Source organism: Lathamus discolor, chromosome 4 (assembly GCF_037157495.1).
Source record: "Lathamus discolor isolate bLatDis1 chromosome 4, bLatDis1.hap1, whole genome shotgun sequence".
Lineage (NCBI taxonomy): Eukaryota > Metazoa > Chordata > Aves > Psittaciformes > Psittacidae > Lathamus > Lathamus discolor.
Genome location: NC_088887.1, coordinates 36,839,027 through 36,854,412, shown reverse-complemented (window position 1 = coordinate 36,854,412; position 15,386 = coordinate 36,839,027).

The following is a 15,386-nucleotide window of genomic DNA, read 5'->3' as shown; positions in this document are numbered from 1 at the left end:
AAGAAAAACGTGAGGATGGGGAGAAAAATATGTTAGAATGTGACAAAATCCCACTGTGTTATGGAAGGGACAGTGGGAGGAAGGGACATGTGGAAAGAATCTATCTACATAGCAAAATGAAGGGATAGCACATCTATGCAAGCTATCACTGGTAACAGAAGCAGTGAAAATGTACTAACGTGGGTTTTTAATACACTGTTCACAATAAAAATGCAAATTCTCGTCATTATACTCTTCTGACAGCCTGTGCTGAAGCCTGCATGGCCTCACCTTGATGCTCTTGCAACTTGGGGTAGCTAGCTTGAGCTAAGATGGCCATGCTACTGCACACTTTGGTAGTGCAGCAGACAAGCTGCCAGATGGAGCAAGAACCAGAAACTGCCAAGACGAGCTGGATTCTCTAAATGTAGACAAAAATACTGCTGTGAGCTCACAGCTGAGAAGTGAAGATGTAGGGCCATGATTTGTCTTCTGCCTTATCTATCCTCTTTGATACCAAGGCTGGAGATGATATATGTATTGTATCACCCATAGCTAGGCTACGTGTTTCAAATGGCCTGCTGTTGCACCTGGTGTAGCCTTAGTTGCTTGAACTATGAAATCGGCATCAGAAAGACGAGGAATGAAAAACAATCATGTTGCTCATGCTAATAGAGCAAGTCTAGCAGAACAGGGTAAGGCTGGTGCTGTAAACACTTTCTGTGCGCTCCTACACTGAGTGACATACATGCAGTATCTTCTAAGGACAAAGGTGCTTAGAGATATTTCAAGGCCATTTCGTTACCATTTACATTCAGATGTTTTGAGTCATAGACCAGAGCTTGCTAACATGGGTATTTGGCATTTCAAGTTCCCTTCTCACTTTTTTTAAATGTCTTCACCACTCTGAATGGTGATGGATTATGCTTTCGCTGCAGAGTACTAAAAAAAAAGAAACCCCACAAAGCCCATGAAGATCTTGTCTCTGATATAATGAATTTCCTATTGACACTAATTTGGCAGTGTAATGGAACTGATAAATACATTTCACACTTAGTTTAACATGTCTTTAAACAATCAGGTTAAAGGAGTGAGAGTAAGTAAGAAGAACATCTAAAATAACTGCTTATATTTTTCCTTTACTTTCTATAAGGCTTGACTATTTAATAATCAACCCATTTCTCCCATGCATTCTCATGTACTTGAGTAAGTTGGACACAATCCAGACACTGATTGACTGCTTTGCAGAACTTGCTAAGTTTCTTTTCCTTCTGGAGGAAAAAGAAACTCAAGAAAGAGAAACCTAGTGCAATACTGCCTGAAAATAAGTACTCCATCACGGGGCCTGAAAATAATAATATGTGCCTGTTTGTCACGGGTATGTTTCCCCTTTCTGTATGACAGCCATGTGTCAGTGCATCCAGTACAGTAGCTTCTTCTCTAAAGATATATATGTATGTGTATATGCATAAATTTAACTTCTATTCAGGGCTTAGTCTCCATCAGTGCCTAACTTGCGGTTGCAACTCAGTCCTGTTATTTGGGAATCGGATGCCACTGGACTGATTTATTAGTGAACCTCCAATGCTAGTCCCACAGCACAGTGTTTCAAAAGTGAGAAATCAGAGCAGTGTTTGCCAGATTCCAAATCTAAAAATCTAATTTTCTGAACATGTCTAAACACCTTTCTTTACTGCCTATCGCAGTCAAAAATACTGCATTGGGTCAGACACTCCTGCACTGGTATTGCCCAAGGGAGAGCATGCTGGAAGATCCCAGGCACTCAAGGAGCAGAGAAGACAGAGCCTTCTTTTTGGAGCTCTTGGCTCTCTTCACAAGGCCTGCTCTGACATCTCATGCAATGCTTTCCTTCTCTGTTGTAGTGGTCTGAGAACAATGTATCTCCTTCAAGCTTTCCATTCTTTTGGTTTGAGTGTTTGCAGTGTCATCAAGAAGGATGGAGGCTGATACGTTAATTTTCATACCACTAGGATGTAATTCTCAAGAGAGAATGTTGTCACATGGTGAGAGAAGGAAGGACACATACTGGCTTATTCAAGATGAAATACTTCTGTTTACATGACTAAGACTTAGTTACATACCTGGGATAGGGTTCTGTATTGGCCTTAAAATTGATGTGAAGGGAACATCCTTAGTTTTGGCAGGGGTGGAAGTTCAGTGCATTTTTCAGGGATGAAACTCAGAAGAACAGAGAAGGTCAGTTTAACCTTGTGGTTGTGGTTACGAATGAGCAAGGAAGTTTAAATTACACTGGAGGACAGCTCCTTTAGTCACAGGAGCCTGTACTGCACTCTACATCCTTTATAAATAAATATGAGAACTTTGTGTTTTTGCAGCAATAAGCAACCTACAATGACTAGGTTGTTCTTATTTAGCTCTGCTTATGGTAAAGCTCGTTATTGGTGTTCAAGACTACAGCTACGGAGCAGTCTGTAAACAGAACAATGCATTTTTCACTAGTGTAATACAGTAGTTCTTCAGCAGCCCTCTCTCCTGCTTCCTCATAATTTTAAATAAGCATCAAGCAAAAGAGAAAGAGCTAATTAGGTTTGTGTTGAATCAGTCCAACATTTCATTTCAAAGCTGATGGACTGATTCACACGTTTGGTTGAATTCAGCAAAATAATTGATTTCCTTCATAAACAACTCATACAACGTACTCATATAAGCACAGGACTGCTTGGACACTAATCTCTGCAAGCTTTCTTGAGAACTTTTCTATTTATTTCAGACATGTGAACACTGATGGCTGAGATTCCTTGCTGCACTACTCCTGGTTCACTTTGGGATCAACTGCACTTCTGATTATTCCTCCTCCTTTCAAAACCCATCTCTTGTACCACAGTCAACACTGCAGTTCTGTCTCATTAAATGCCTGCTTCCAGAAATCTCCGGACATGATTTTGAGCTCCTCCCTGCCACTCATGTGTCCCGGCATTTTGCTGGCCAATGCTGGTTGACTGTATGTGCTTGCTCAGCAACACTGGGTCCATTCAAACTTCCCTGGGTTCCTCAATCAACTTCTTCTAAATTGTTCCAAGAGCGGAGGCCTTTGACTGACTCACTGAAGCCCTATTAACTGAGTAATAGGACATTTCCCACTGCTTTACCTGGCACCTGCTGTCATTAAGTAATATTAAAGTTTTCATTAGTAATATAATCAGAAGTAAATAAAAGCCTGAAATCAGTAATGCTCCTACCAATTTATGTCACCAGTTGCGAGAAAGATCTGAATCAGACCTTTAATCTTTATTAGCCAGGTGATTAAGTACAAAATGACTTTCTGGGAGTGAGAGGAGATGCCCAAGATACATTTACCAAAACTGAGGTAGAAAATGCACTCGTGTTTCAAATGGCATCTTGTATTAGGTGGCATTTACAAAAACATGTAACTGTACAATGTTGAAATGATGGGGCAGCCCTTCAATAAATCATGTGCAAAAAAGGCCTTTTGTGAAGAGAAGCTGCACTTCAGGCATATTCTTATTATTACTTAAAGTCAACAAAAAGGGAAAACTCTCATTGCCAACTGTGACAGACTGCAGCACTGCACTAACAGGAAGGCTATTTTCGTTCTGAATTGGGAACTGGATTACTTAAACAGTAGCTTTGAAAACTGCAAAACTATGTTCTTGTTCCCTTTGCAGCATGTTCCTAACTATATCCTTTTCATTGCACAGTTTCAAAGGATTGTGCTTTTGCTATATACACACACAGAGCACCTCGGTTTCTGAAACTGGTTTTCCCCAATTTCTGGCTGGCTTGAACAGCTATGACTTTTTTCCCATACACCTCTTTCAATAACATCCCAGCAGCTGACAGCAGGCAACTTGGACCAGGCTTCACTGCAGCTTTCAGAACAGCTGCTGGGAAAAGGACAATATTTCTGAGCTACAGATGGGTATGCTTGCCATGGATGTTACAGTTTAGGGTCATGCTACTGCCCTACAGATACCTGCAGTGATATGCATGGGCTTTGGGTTTCATTCCTGGCTGTGCTGAAGTCACTCAAAGTTGTGCTACCAACTTACTACTGAGCGCTGTGTCTTTAATTGACAGCACAGATATCCCTCTCCTGGTGGAAAATTAAAGCATTTTCAGCTCTTTTCACATTCAGCTGCTGCTGAAGAAAATCCTTTTACTAAAGAAAATAAACAAAAAATATTGCAATAAGCATGTAAGATAACCAATAGGGAAATAATTTAGATGATGCTTTAAAAGACAAATGCTAAGGGCGCTTTTGCCATCTGAGCTGCGGTCACCAGAGAGGAAAGCATCCTAATGTATCTTGGTGTGAGGGTAGGGAGACTGAGTCTTCTTTAAACCACTCAGATAGGAAGGGCAGCCAGCCAGCTCTTCCCAACTGGCATAGACCTGTAGGTGCTTCCTCTGCATTAGGAGGATTCTCGCAGAGCAGGAGATAAATGATCGTGCTCTTGAAGAGCAACAGAAAAAATTCCACTCACATTTCACAACATAGTCCAGTGAAGGTTACTGTCTTGCAAATTTCAGTATCTCTGCAACAATTGGTGCTGAACCTGGACAGCCTCGGTATCATGGAAATTGTCGACTTGACGGGTCCACAGATGCTGATTCAAAGCCCTCGTCAGCCTCCCACTGCCCTGCCTTGAGAACACAATCCTTGGGGGAAAGTTCTGCTGCACTTAAATGAAACTTGACTTGCACATTACTTGTTCAGACAAGCTATGAGTACATATGACTCATCATTTCCCTACTTTGTTTAGCCTCTTAAGCAGCCATCAGCATTTACATCACAACTGATCATAAAAGAGCAAAAACGATGTAGCAGTTCCAGCCTCACCCCTTGTGAGTTACTACAGGAAATTTGCAGTCCTCCCCAGAACTCTCCACTGTAATGTCCCCAGTTGGAATATTCAATGGAGAAAATATGCTCAGAGTTCTAAATTTCTCTACATTTCTTGCCTGTGACTTTTTCTCCGTTCAGTGATATCCCTTGGCTTCCCAGTACTTACAGTTTTGGGGGAACAACAAACATGTTGACCTGTTGCGATGGGCAGACGAGCGCAACCTGAAAAAAGAGTTCGTCAAACCTGAGCAACCTAGACAGAAGCCTCAATGCATAGGCACAAAAGCTCCCTCTTACTCCCTCAGGCTGACCCAAAAGCTCCAACTTCAGCATCACTCTGTAGCCAGTAGCACCATGATACAAAGATGGCATGGTGAAATGCCACATCGAATTAGCTTTAACTGCAGCAGTTTACCTAGGTCAGCTACGTAACCCTGGGTGCATTTCACCTTGTGTTTGTCCTCTCTGCTAGAACTATCCTGCACAGCGAACTGCAGCCACAGCTCAACAAAGCCACAGTATGGCTGAGATACAAGAGCCTGCTGTAGCTTTGGCGTGGTGCTAGAGCTGGCCCTACAGAATGCTCTGCCCTCCTTAGTGAGTACAGGGCTCTGTCCTCTACTCCCCTGGTTTTTTGGAAAAAAGTTTCACTGGCAAACACAACGTGAGTAATTTGGACGCGAACACAACCTGAAATGGCAGGAGGTAGGGCATGAGGGACTCTTTTTCAATTGGAGCCATGAGGAGCCCTGTATGCATTTCATACTGTGCAGTACAAACGGTCTGACGGCAGCCCTTCAACACTGCAGCAGTCTTCGCAAAAAACCTTGTTTCCTTTCTTTGCCTCCCCACACTACTCAATACATTTTTAAATAAGTTCATATAGTTTGAAGGTTTGGGTTTTTTTTTGTTTCGTGTCTCAGAAGGAAAAAAGGCTTGTTCTTGCTTTACAATCCCGTGGGCTCACCATGTTTTTCTTTAAAAGTTTCACTTAAGAAAAGATCTTATGTTCAGAGGACTACAGACGCTGGGGTTATAAGGCACATACTATACAAGACTTGAATGCCAGCTACCCTGGGCAGATGTTCATGAACTTCATCCTGTCACACAGTACATGTGCATTAGTGATAGCTGGATGGATAAATACGTGCACATCCACACACATGCAATTGGAGCACTGCACTTGATTTTTCTGTAAGGACCAGTTTGTCAAGGAACCCAGGAGAAGCGGACAGAAAGTGCGAGTAACTTGCTACAAACAGCAGCTGGGAAGGGAAAGAGATATTCCAGTCATGAACGAGAAATCCCAGCAGCAGCTTCACTTGTTGTCTGATGACAGTAAAAGTAAGTGCCTTAAGAGTATCCTTGTGTGGGGAAGGCCCAAGAGAAGGATTAGAGGGCACAGAAAGTGTCAGACCTGAAAGTAGAGAAATAGGTACCATTAAAACTGGAGATCTCTGGAAAGCATTCGGTTTATTAATGATGTTAATTAAAGCCAGGTGTGAAGTAAGGTTTCAGGGGCTACAAGTTGTTACATTATGGATTGTGTTGCAGTCCATGCCAGTGATAAAACTGACTTAATAAACCTTGCTTGGTGGTTATGCATTTTTGGAGGCAGCTGTCTCAGTAGGCTCCTACAGTTTTAGGACTGTCCATCCCCACCTCCTTCCTGCCTTCCACCACAAGCACGAGCCAGTGTCCCTCACTGCTAGAGTGGCAGATTGGGTGGGTAGCCCCATAAGTACTTAAAACCATCCCTCTGGTGCAGTGGCAAAATGTTAGGGAGCTACTGAACAAAACAGAAGTGCAAATCATAGAACCAACTAGGTTGGAAAAGACCTTCAAGATCAGAGCCTGTCCTTGAATTTAGTGATTATGAGCTGTTGTGCTACTGTAATTTTTCCTAATTAAACAAAACCAGTTAATTAAATATGCAGAAAAGGCAATTCACTTCTTTTCCATGACAAATGATCACTGGCTGTACTGAATGTCTTTTGGATAAAAAACACAACAAGAAAGAAAAAAAAAAGCTTGTGTGGGGGCAATGCTTCAATATTCCATCACTTGTTTTTCTTCCTTTTTTGTTTTCTCTCCTAACAGCAAAAATTCAGCATTTTCTTTTTCTTTAAATAATCATTCTCGCTGTTGGGACAACTCCCTTTTAAGGCCATTTTTTGCTCAGAGGGAATGTTGACTGCACTTATAAACACCCACTTCCTAGGGTTTATAATAGCAACAGCAGCATAACCTGAACTATAGTTTCAGAAACATGTTCAGACTAAGCCTGGCCTACCAGTTTTTTCAGAAATGCTTCGGAAGTGTTGGCAAAGGCACTGTGGTTTTACTTGCTGTCCTCACGAAGTCACATCTTTGAAAACCTCCTGTCTTTCTCCTGTGCTTCTTCCAGCTCTAAACTGTACAGGGAGAGTATTTGGATGCGGCAATAAATACCGAAGCAGGAAAATGCCATCTTCTTTATAACTTAGGAATTTTAGGTGGGTGCAAACTGTGATCATAAAAATTCCCCAGAACTACAGTGAAAACCAGATCTCACCATATGCGTTGTTCTGCTCAAAATACTCACTTTAACTCCAGGGAAGGTTGCAAAAAAGCCTAATGACTTTTCAGCTGTTAGGCTGCTATCCTATTACTGTAATCTGGTTAATTAGCCTGGCACTTTGGAAAAAGATCTGGTGTAATGGGGTAAAAATAATTTCCACTTCAAAAGTACACACTGCAGTTAAACAAAACTTCAGAAAGATTAGGCATATAGACTGCAACTTCCAGAAGTACCAATGACTTCCAAATATACCCTGCGCTTACAGGCCATCAGCACTGCGACAGGGAATGATACTGGTGTCAGATCTTCAGGGGCCTCATTAGTGACTGCAAATGCGTCAACCTTTCCAGTCATGCAGGTTTAGAATTGCTACCTTGTATTTAAGCCATTGCCTATGTGTTTGCCCTCAAGATTTTGTGCTATGCACCCCCTTCACCCGGAGCAGGATGTGTAACTTCAGTGCAGTACCAGCTGAGCAGATCCTAAGGGCCCGATAGTGAACTTGTTCACACAGTCATAAATTAGGAGCAGCTCCACTGCTGGTGGTGACGCCGAAACACACAAGCCTGGACTCAGGTTCTTCATACCTATTGCATGTTTCTCAGCGGATGGCTGTGAGGCTAAACGTAAAATGATCCACCCCCACCCTCCTGGAAAAAAAAATAGTTCAGCAAAACCCCAAAAGAAACTCCCAACACATGGAAACACATAAAAAATGTTTAGGGTTGGGGGGAGGAGGGGAATCCTTGCTGAAAGCAAAGCAATCTTGTGCCAAATGAGTTGTCATGGCTTTACTATAACATTCCCACAAAGATGAACAGAATTTTCTTTATTGTGAAATCTTCGTTGTGAGCCTTGCTGCTCCTGGGAAAAGTCATATGTCAGAATAGAACAGTGTTTCCAAATATGACTAGTCTGAGCAGATAAACAATGAATGTCAACACAGCATTCAAGGAAGTCTCTATCTGTGGTTAAATCCTTTTCTAAGGGAGTTTATATTCTTGTTCTGCTAGTACGACACATCATAAATACCTACGGAGGTGCTTGCTTTCATACAACAAACCCTATATAACTCCATGAGCTGCGTCTGAAAACATTCTGCAGCATTATCTGCCAAGTTCAGAACTCTGTATTACATTTTCTCAAGACTCCGTGCATAAACTGACGAAATTAGTATTATTTTTCATCTAGGGGTTTTAACTAACTAAAAACCTGATAAACACTCAGGTTCAGTGTCCTGTACCTCCCAAATTGTGGCAGTGGGTCACTCTGGGGTAGGGAGTAGCGAAGTTCAGAGGACTACGATGAAGAAGGAAAGAAAGATTCCAGTCCTGTGCCCTCTCTCCTTACAAACACAGAGACTAGGCTCACCCTGTCCTTCAACAGAGGTGAAAACATACTGTTAGAAGGAGGTCCTTGAGAACACCAGTGCAACAATCCTGCTCTTAAGACTGCTGCATCCAATAGCTCTTTAATGCAACATGCCTAGCAGTCCTGGGGAGAAAGCTTTCTACCTCAAGCCACCCTCTGTTTCAGTCATGTATGTTCTGACCACTAAATCAGTTATTTCTTTGCAGCAGAGCAACATTACTTTACTGAAGGAATGTATCCCTTTGCTGCCAAACAATCTAAAACTTACAGGTCAGAGCAATGTACAGGTCTGGCCTGGGTGTCCCACTTCCTTGGGTTATATTCTAATTGATATAGGCTGTGGCAGTAAAGGCAAGAACTCTCTTTTCTAATCAGCATCCAAAGCCCTCCAAAACTCATTCTTTCTTCTGCCTTACAACTTCTCTTAGACACCAAACTTTCAGTTCTCTGCAGGTTTTATAAAAGTACCTTCCTTCCACTGGGGCCGAGAAGCCACTCAGCATTTCAGAGACTTCCATTCAAACCTGTTTTTCACTTGGGGAGGGGGGAAAGGAGAAAGGCTGGTCCTTAATTTCACTATGCCTCAAGCTCCCCGTCCACAAAACAGGGACATTACAGGGCAGATGAACATCCCACATACTTAGAACGTAATCTGGACAGCAACTTTCATTTGTGGTTCTGCAACACAGCATTAGTTTGGATTTAAGACAGCACATGAAATCTCCCTGTCCCTGTTGTTATGGAACTGAAGCCAGTTTGGCTATTGGAAGATCAAACATATAAGGAAACCCAGAAGCTTGACATCCTATTCCACCATGTAAATCCATGTTTTTCTAAATTACCAGAATGTTCACTTGAAGTGAAAACCCTCTATAGAAATTTGGCTTCTGAAATACCTTCTAACCAGTACCTCAAATCCTTTTTTATCATTATTCACCATCACCATTATCACTATGGTGAAGTACCACTAACCTTTAAGAATAGCATAAAAGTTTCAGGGGACTCATAACAAGACCAGTGGGATATCCACAACATGATTAATGTATTTTATCGCTCTTGAAGCTTCAGAGACTTCCATGCTGCTGCCACGTACAGTGACCATTACTGGACTTCAGTTATATCTCTCTTATTGCATCAGGTAAGCCACAGTAAGCTGTTAACCAAATGTGATTAAATACTTATACTAGTTTAGTTCAACAATTTAACTTGCATTAGCCTGAAAACTGATAGTTCCATTTAGCAAGTGAATGAACTCTGCACAAAAGAGCACCCAAAATGTGCAACTTGGCATGCCAGCATAAGCTGTACTGATAGCTGAAAGCAGCTAAACATCTATCAGCAGCAAAGTCACATTCCTTGTGAAGCTGTAAGACCCCAGGACTACGTGGCAGAAAGAATCAAGAACCTTCTGCAAAGCATGCAGACAGGCCAATCAAGAACATGTACAACTTTCACGTCTTTATCTAGCTGATCTATCTGTAAGTAAATAGAGGAAGATATTAGGAAGGGTTGTTCCAACTCCTAGTCCTACAGCTCATGAGTCAGTTCTGAGGTAACCATGACAAACACTGACACCATGCTTTGCAGCAGTTGCCCAGGCTTACAGAAGTAGACAAAAGGCAGCAGCAGGTTTGTTTACTTTTACATTCATTCACTTTTTTGCTTATTGGAAAGGCTACAGTTAAAAAGCTGAGGTATTCCTGACTGTACTGCTGTGACTTTAATGTTTTTTATGTGGATGTTTTGCAAAGATTGCAATTATCCAGTTATCTCAGTGCTCCATGTGAGGCTACAGGAAACATTCTTCTGTGTGTATATTGCCTAGGTGAACTTCACGAAACAGGGAAGGTTCGCTCAAGCAAAGGGACAGCAGCTCCTGGTCTCAGCACACAACACCTTGTTCAGCTGCCGATATGTACCCAGAACAGGCACAGCTCACCTGCCTAGACTATACTGCAGGCAGGGAAGAAGTACAGACAAAGAGAGGAAGAAAAATAACCAAAATATCTGCTATAGCACCTATGTCTAGTGGTACAGTATACTCAATTTCTGGAGATGGCGGAAAGGAAGCTATGGATCCTTCTTTCTAGGAGATACATATATTAAAAAAAAAAAAAAAGGAGAGTTTCCTATGCTTTTCATCAGTCCTTTCCCCTTAAATCTTTCCGATGCTTGTCCCTCCCTAACATCCTCAGCATCCATTCAGTATTAGTTGGCCAGCTTTGGGGCACAGGAAAACTACCTAATGATTCAGCCCCGGTCCCTTCAGGACTCTGCACTTTATATAAAATTAAGCTTTAAGGAGATATAATATCAATGTGTTCATTATGGTGATGTGTAAGTGTTCCCCCAGCAATTTACTTATCTTTCTAGAATTAAAGTATAAGTGTTTCAGAAGATACTGTTTTCCTGTAGCTAAAAGAGAACTGGAGATTCACCATATTAATGATTCTGCAAGCGTCTTTAGATGGGAGAATTAACACCTACAGCAGGCAACATGATTGACTTGAATCACAGCACCACTACCTTTCAGGAGCTTGACAGACACTAATTTTGGAAAGGTGTTTTGCATAGAAGACTGGCATTTAGAGCACATGGAAGATAGAGTATGTGCGGGTGTTACTTAGCAACCTACAGAACAAAACTTTATAAAGAGCTAGAAAAATTACCAACTTAAAAGGATAAAGTTTGCTAATGTGTAGGAGCAGCAACTGTTCCTCAAAGCCTTAAAACTGAAACTCACTGTTGTATAGACAGCCACTAGCGTATTAGCCAAAGAATGGTGTGCAACTTCCTTAAAACTAAAGAGTGATCCTCTCCTAAAACAATCCAGCATCTTTTTTTGAGCCACCACTAGAAGCTATAAGACACACAGCAAGAGAAAAATGTTGGTATTAACCTGGATCTCAAGGGTTTTTACAATTCTGATTATGTACTTTTGTAAGCAGCTGGTTATCCACGGACAGGACAGGTTCAGAAGTCATGGGGCTCTCCAATGCCAAGGACCACTTAGGCTCAACACCTCTTTGGCGGAGCTTTGGTTTATATACACCCACAGCCAAAGTTCAGCTGGCTTTTATTTTTTTGTGGGATTTTTTTGTGGGTTTTTTTTTTTTTTTTTTTTTTACAATAAACTGGAGAACATTTCACAGTACAAACAACCCCACAACTGACAGGCACTACAAATCCTCTTGCACTGCGTATAAGCACTTCTATGCTACACAACTCGTTTTACGACCCATGTGAAGGGGCCAGAGAGACATGACACAGAGGTGCCAGGGCTGTCCATCTTGCCTGAAACACTACTTCAGAAGACCAAATTCCACTGCTAACTTTGAGGGATATTTACAGAGTAAAAATACACAAACACACCAAAGTCATTCAAGTCAGACACCAAAGTACATTGCTAAGATACTACTTCTGGCAAGGAGTCCCAGGTGTGTATATGCCCTTTAAAAATTGCTTGCTCATGCTGAGGGGAAGAAGAGGTGCCTGCTGGAAGGTTTCCAAAACACTGCCCTGACCTTCCATAGGGAGTTCCTCAGGGAATTCCTGTGTGCTGAGCAGAGCTGAGAAGACAGCAAACCACCCAGTCAGCCTGAGAAAGCATGTGTGTACAAGACACAGAATCTGCTCATTCAGGAGAGAAGCAGAGATCCAAATTAGAGAAGGTTTCCATGGTTTAATTACAAGCTACCTGCCCAATGGATGGAGCTCTCCTATTAGGAATGGCTGTTCACACTTTTGAGCAATAAAAGGAACCCATTCACTATTCTGTTCTATTTAAAGCATGGTTTTGTTTTTTGATCACACCACCCCTCATTCCACCCTTTTAAATTTGTTATGGCTGTTTCAGAAATTTAATGACTCCAAGGTTTTTCCTGAAGAAACTTGCAGAACTAATTTGTCACTACCATGTACTGATACGGCAGCATGCGCTGTTGTGAGCGCTAAGGTCAGACTTGATGCAGCCTTTCAGTTCTTTAAATCTTGTTTCACATAGAAAAAATAAACATAGCCGAGAAATCACAGCTTAGAGGCCAGAGATATTCACCACAGAATAGAGAAATAAGACAGTGAGGCTTTCCTAGTAGTTGTCTACAGCCAGAAAGTAAAAATGTTGTTCTTCCTGGTATTACGATTTAAATAGATACCCAAGTCAATTCTAAAAGAAAGAGAAAAAAAAGAAATATCAATGTGGGAAGATAGCACATAAACTGAGACACAACAGAAAACACAAAATTATGAAACTGCTGTGATCTTCTCCGATCTGCTGGTCTAAACAGATCCAACTGCCACTGTTGTCTTAGTTCCCATCGTTTGCTTGATTTGCTTAGTGAGCTGTACAGGAAAGGGGGTGGGAGGGAGGGAATGAACTCTGAATGCCAAACTCCAAGCTCTGTCTTTTGGAGAACAGAGATAGCTGAGATTTTTACCAGTTGTGTTCTCACCATTGACCTGTCTTCAGATGTGCTGCGATGAGAGGAACAGCTCTGGCCAGGAAAGACACTTTCCCTTCTGAGAAACAGCAGGCACCCTGGTGAGTCCTCAGCATTATAAAAATATGTCCAAGGTTGTTGGGAGTGAAAGCTCAAGGTAAATGGAAACCCTTAGAGCCCCACTAATAAGTTCAAACACGTGGAAAATGTTATGTCACAGGATCCTGTTTCCTCCATTGAGGCTGAAGGAGGGCTTCAGGCTGCTGTTAGCAGCCATTTAATCAGGAGTAGTAATGGTACCCTCAGCAGGGGACAGGAAGGGATAGGCATTTATGCCAGTTTCACTGAAATCCATACAGAAGAGAAAGACCAAAGAATCAAAAAATAAGTATCACTGTAGAAGGAGTAACCACTTTTACACATTTCCATTAGATATGCTGGACATGGAAAACAAAACGAGAATCTTGGAATAAGGTAACAGAGGAGGGTAAGCTTTTTTGGTTTTTTTTTTTTTTTAAGGTGTCTATATACAAAGGCAAGTAGCATGACAGAAAAATAAGAGGAACCAGAAGTACCTGCCCACAAAGGGGATTTCAACATTGTAAGTTTAACTGAAACACAGCAGGGAAGTGAAACTGAATAGCAGAGGGGCTTGATACTAAACATCAGGTTGATCTGCTTTTGAATTGCTTTATGGTGCTTGCAATATAAATAGTTGGGATAGACACACCTTATTCTGTCATGAATCCTTAAGAGCAAAGTTGAACAACTATAAACATAGTTATAGCAATGCTATAAAAACTGCCAATATCTTGATACTATTGAAGCTAAATGAGCCACAGAAACAGTGCAGAGTAATATAGTGCCACTATTATGACTATTGTGCATATGCTGGTGAGGACCCAGAAGGCTATACGGAACAAATCATCAGTAACAGCACTGAGAAAGTGCCAGTTAATTTTAAGATGACTCAGCTATACCCAAGTCTTTATCAAATTTTCAAAATCAGAGACCTAGATGCCAAGAAACTGGCACTGAGGAAAAACAACATACAGAGCAAGGGATAAACACTTGTTCAACTTTAACAAGCAGCTTTCAAAGCTATATGGACAATGCAGTTATTCCAATGGGGAGTTATTATTTGCACCAACTATTGGCTGTAGGCAAATGTCTGCACATTTTTACTTAATGCAGAAATGTGCAAGTGAATGCGAATTTCTTGAGCTCAGACTGACGCAAGTATTGAGGGTTTGTCTCCAGTAGGCACTGTAATGGATAGCTTTATACTCCCTAGGTCCTGGAAGACTTGGTGCAAACCTAGTTTGATAAGAGTAAACAGAAAGAGACACGCAGTTCTCCGCACAAGAAGTTTTATTTGTTTTAACAAAAGCAGTTTTTAAAAGCAGCATTCAATTAGGAACACTTCTGCCTTCTGAAGTATTGCCCTTGAAGAGTTCTGGATGCCTGCTGATCTAAAACCACCCATGTATAGCCCAGAATGACAGACAAGCTTAGCCAAATCATACACGGCTTCATTCTGAGAGGTAATCGCAACTCTCCCAATTTCCATGGTGAAGTACAAACTGAACACAGCTTGCTAATGAAGGGTTACTGTACAGACATCGCTGTACAAGCTTCCCCCTTTACTACTGTGATTGCAGTCCAGATCTGAAAGGACAACACTCCCCAGCTATTCCAGGCCTAATCTTTTAAAATTGAAACTGCCTGCTTCATCACTGTATGGCTGGATATGGTCCACAAATGAAGCCCACAAGTTTTAGTGCTGCTCAAGAAACAAGAGATCCAGCTGGTATCAGCACTCAAGCCATTATCTTATTCCTCCCCAATTATTTCTAATCACTTTCTGTATGTAAGCCATACAATCTGTAGCACATTAAAAAAAAAATCATACCTATAAATAGCTCCTCACTACTTTATTCTCCAAAAAGAATTTCCCTAACTGTACAGCACACACACATAGCTCTCCATCTGAACTAAAAAAAGGCAAACTAATGGTTACACAGACAGCAGTCATTAACTGCTGCCTGACAGCTACTCACACTCAGGTGGCCCAACACTTCAATCCCTTGAACTTTTTCTTTCTTAACTAGTTTCAAATCTACCCTGGCTCTGGGTTCTAGTTGACATTGGCTGGATCCCTTGTGTGAGATCAGTGGGAAGGCAGCAA